Genomic DNA, 4673 nt, shown 5'->3' with positions numbered 1-4673 from the left:
AAGAAATAACCTCACTGGTTCAAGGGACAAAGTGGGACAAAGGAAGCCCTGGGGGCCCATCAGGCTGAGCTAGGAGCGCCCACTCGCCCAAGAGGCCGCCTTTGAGTGGTCAGTGCCCTGTGCACGGCCATCTGGTAACCTGTGGCTTCTCCGCAGAGGGAGCTTTCCTGGATTCGGGGAGCTCCCCCTGGAGGAAGCAGTTTAGGGAAAGATGCTAAGGGACACCGCACACACTCGGGTGGACTTCGAATGCACTCTGGGATTTATTAGACCTTTGTGTTGGTGGCTGCGAGCCTGGGCACTCCGCACCAGCCAGGTGGGTGCTGGGTGAATGGCCAGGCCGGGGCCAGGGACACTGGGGGCGACTCTCTCTGCCTGGTTAGCTGTAAGATGGTCAGTCGGGTCCAGAAGGTCTGAAGTGGATGATGTCTGGGCCGCCTGGTAGGAGTTCGGAGAGCGGCCACTTCTGACCGCACAGAGGAGGGGTCCTAGGAGGCCATGGGCTCAGCTGCAGTTAGGGGTGCCGCAAGGGACAGGCCTGCAGACCAGGGTGGGGCAGGAGGGCTGGCAGCCCCCAGAGGACTGGCAGGAGGGGGCCACATATACAATGGACTTGTAGCTCACGGGCAGGCACACAACTGGCTTGCAGCTCACAGGCACGCAGCAGGATGTCTGGCGGGAGCTGGGCACACAGCAGGATGTCTGGCGGGAGCTGGGCACACAGCAGGATGTCTGGCGGGAGCTGGGCACGCAGCAGGACGTCTGGCAGGAGCTGGGGGTGCAGCAGGTCACCTGGCAGGGACTGGGCACGTAGCAGGACGTCTGGCAGCTCACGGGCACGCAGCAGGACATCTGGCAGGAGCTGGGGGCGCAGCTGGCCTGCTGGCAGCCCGTAGAGCAGCTGGTGAAGTACATGGCGGTGTGGGGCTGGCGTGGAGTCAGGGTGGAGGACAGGGCTGGTTCGGAGGTTCCTTCCCCAGGCAGCCTTTATACCCGGGCTGTGGCATCCTGGCAACAAGCCACACAGGTGCCTTCCTCCTGGTTGCCTGATTGTCTGCCTCCTCCTCCTCCTCCTCCTCTGTGCGTCTCTTCCTGGAGTTTCTGGGGGAAGTGACTCGGTTCAGGAAACTCTGCAACAGCTGGAGGCTCAGTGTGACCCAGCAGCCCTGTGATTTCTGGACTCAGAGCCCAGGTTGGATGGTGAAGGACCATCAGCTGGGGATAGGAGACCCCACATCAGGATGTTCAAGGTCCTCCCCAAGCTTACATACCCTGTCCTCTGTCCACATAAGCACCATCCTGCTCGCCAGACCAGGGGTCCCCCGTTTTGATTTGGAAACTCCGTGATCCAGAAGGTCTTCCCAATGGACCAGAGCCAAGCCGCTGGGCTCCTTACTGGGGACAGCCGTGGCCATGTCATCCACCATGTCATCCAGTCCCAGCTTTGTGCCCAGCACCGTGCTAAGCCTTTTACCTGGATCAGCTCATCACTGACTAGTCACCAATCCTTGCTGCCATCCAAGGGGTAGGTGATACCCCTCTTACATGGAGGCGCAGTTAGATTCCATGATGTTTGTGCGCTCGCACCACTGGGGTGAACAAGCAGGAATTTGAAGCTGCTCAGTTTCACTCTGGAGTCTGTGGTCTTTATCGTTGTGCCAAATTATGCTGGGACTTTAGGGGTTTTCTGAGGCTCTTGGGTCTGTAAGTTAGAATTAAAAAAACAAATTTGGGGGCGGTGCCTGAGTGGCTCAGTCGTCTGGGCATCCAACTCTTGATCTCAGCTCAGGTCTTGATCTCAGGGTCGTGAGTTCAAGCCCTGAATTGGGCTCCACGCTGGGCATGGAGCCTACTTAAAAAAAATTGGGAATTTTGTCCATTTTTTATGCTTCAATATCATTCTCTTCTCCTTGGGTTAAAATTGCTTATTATTAGACTTCTTGATATTGTCCATAGACCCTCTTCATGATTCTTAATTCTGTTCTCTCTTTTTCAGATTGGGTAATTCCTACTGATGTGTCTTCATACTGACAGTCTTTCTTATTCTGTCGGCCCGGGACTGTGATGCCTGGACTCAAGCTGTGTGGTCTGCACTTGTCCACCTGCACCTGCAGCCCAGCGCCCACACTGCAGGATTTCCCACTGTTCCAGGAACATGCCCATTTCTGCAGCAGCGTCCTCACGCCCCCACGGCTGCTCCTGCTTGGAACACCACCCCTGCCCCATCCATGTCACCCACATGCCAGCTCAGCATCGCCTCCACACAGAGGTCCCCAAACCACTCGCCAGCACCCCTATTCCTCTCTACCTGCTGAACCTGTTTTCCTTTCTGGGACTCAGCCCGCTCTGGAATCATTTCATGCATTAACTTTCATGCTCTCGTTTATTCATTGCCCCACAAGGCTCACGAGCCTAGGACGTCTCTGTAGCCAACACACAATATATATTTGTTGCATGAACAAATCAATTATTGTATAGATTACTAGGAGGCAGAAGTTGGTCACCTTTCTATAAAGGGAAAATAGTAAATATTTCAGGCTTTGCAGGGGCATGGTCTCTCTCATAACCACTCTGCATTATAGTGCAAGCCCTAGACAATACGTAAACAAATGAGCATGGCTGTTTCCAATAAAACTTTATTTACGAAACAAGAAGCAAGCCAGATTTGTCCCACAGACTTCCCTGCTTCCCAGTTTACAGATCCCTAGTTTAATGTTTTCCTATACAAAATAAAAGCTCAAAATGCATCACTGCCTCGAAGTCACCACTGAAGGGCATGAGACGAAAAGGAATAAAGGACGCAGTCCTGAGTGGAGCGTGGTGTTGTGTGCACATTACTGGCCTGGAGACATAGCACGAACCCCACGCACAGGCAAACCAGAAGATCCTGTTTACAGAAGAAGAAATTGGCCTCTAAGCTAAATGTGTTATAGAGGAGCATAACACAGGAGAGTGCGTCCCACAGATGTTGGGGGAAACATGGTGGAAACAACTATGAGGAAGTCAACAAGTTGTGCTTCTGTGTTCCCGGACGCCTAGAGCCCGGGTATAAAGGCCGCCCGGGGAAGGAGCCTCCAGACATCACCGCCCTCCTCCCTGACTCCACTCCAGCCCCGCGCCACCATGAGCTTCACCAGCTGCTCCATGGGCTGCCAGGCGTCCTGCTACGTGCCCGTGAGCTGCCAGCCCACCGTGTATGTGGTCCCCTCCTGCCAGTCCTCTGTTTGCCTGCCCGTGAGCTACAAGCCCCTCGTGTTCATGGCCCCCTCCTGCCAGTCCTCCGGGGGCTGCCAGCCCTCCCGCCCCACCCTGCTCTGCAGACCCATCTCTTGTAGCACCCCATCCTGCTTCTGACCATGAGCCTCCCACCCAGCTGCTCCCAGGGCACAGGGGGCCACACCTGCTCCCCTCCTGGAACAAGTCTTCAGTGGCCTCCAGGTTCTGCACAGGGCAGATGAAGAACATGCCCAGCGGACCCTCTGAAGCTTGTGGCAAGGATGTAGCAGGATGATCTGGATCCTTCTGTGACCCTGCGTGTCCCCTCTGGGAGGCCCTGGTTTCCGGGGTCCTCTGTCTCCAGCAGGGAACCAGCCCTGTGTGAGCCAAATAAACCGTGCTTTCCTGATACAGCTTGTCCTTCTGGTTTATCTTCATGTATTTTGAAGTTCTTTTCTTGAAGACATATGCAGCCATAAGCAGAGCAGCCCCTCCTCAAAGAGCCCTCTCTCCAACTGCCCAGCTGGAGGTGGGGGGTCCTTGGAGGGTGCAGGGGGAAGGTTCCCTCCCCACATCCACCACCTGAGACTCATTCGTAGTTGGGGACGGGCAGAGGAAAAACTACCCGCACTGAATAGGGGATGGGAATTGGAGCGCTACGACAGGGAGGGCAGGGAAAGCTCACACACACCCACCCCAACTACAAAGTGGAGTCTGGCCATTGCCAGGAAGAGTAGCAGGAAGTGAGAGAGCCTCACCCTCCAAGACCCAGGCACCCAGGGCCTGCTCAAGACTGACCCTGGGATAGGACAATGGAGCCCTCCTGGCCCCAGCTCAGCCTGGCTGGTACAGCTGCAGGAGCAGTGGCAATCCCTGGGGGGAGGCAGGCCCGTGTAGAGGTCCCCTCCGTGTACCAGGCACACAGAGAGAGCTGAAAACTTAGGGCAGAGCAAGAGCACTGTGTCTCTAGCCCTGGCCTGAAGTACATGCCTGGAAACCCACCACAAGGGAATCCAAAGTCTTAGGTACCTTGGAGGTCATCACAATAACAACAAAACCCAAACCAAGGTCAACATCTGAGTAGGTTGATCCAAACTTCCCCTACCACAATGATGACCTGACAGAAGAGACTCACCCATTTCCCAGAGGAAACACTGTTTATGTCCATTTCAATTAATACATGATAACTGATATTCAATAAAAAATTAGAAGACATACAAAAAAGCAAGGAAAAAAGATCAATCTATTGTCAAGGGACAAAGCTAGACTCAAAGCTCAACAAAACTGAACTCAAAAATGACCCAGATGTTAGAGCTATCAGACAGAAACAGTAAAATAACTATGATGAGTGAAATAAGTCAGACAGAGAAAGGCAAATACAGTTGACCTTGAACAATGTGGGGGTTAGGGGCACTGACCCCTTGCAAGTCAGAAATTCACATATAACTTTTGACTCC

Source organism: Halichoerus grypus, chromosome 1 (genome assembly GCF_964656455.1).
Source record: "Halichoerus grypus chromosome 1, mHalGry1.hap1.1, whole genome shotgun sequence".
Lineage (NCBI taxonomy): Eukaryota > Metazoa > Chordata > Mammalia > Carnivora > Phocidae > Halichoerus > Halichoerus grypus.
Note: the sequence above shows the minus strand (reverse complement) of the source record.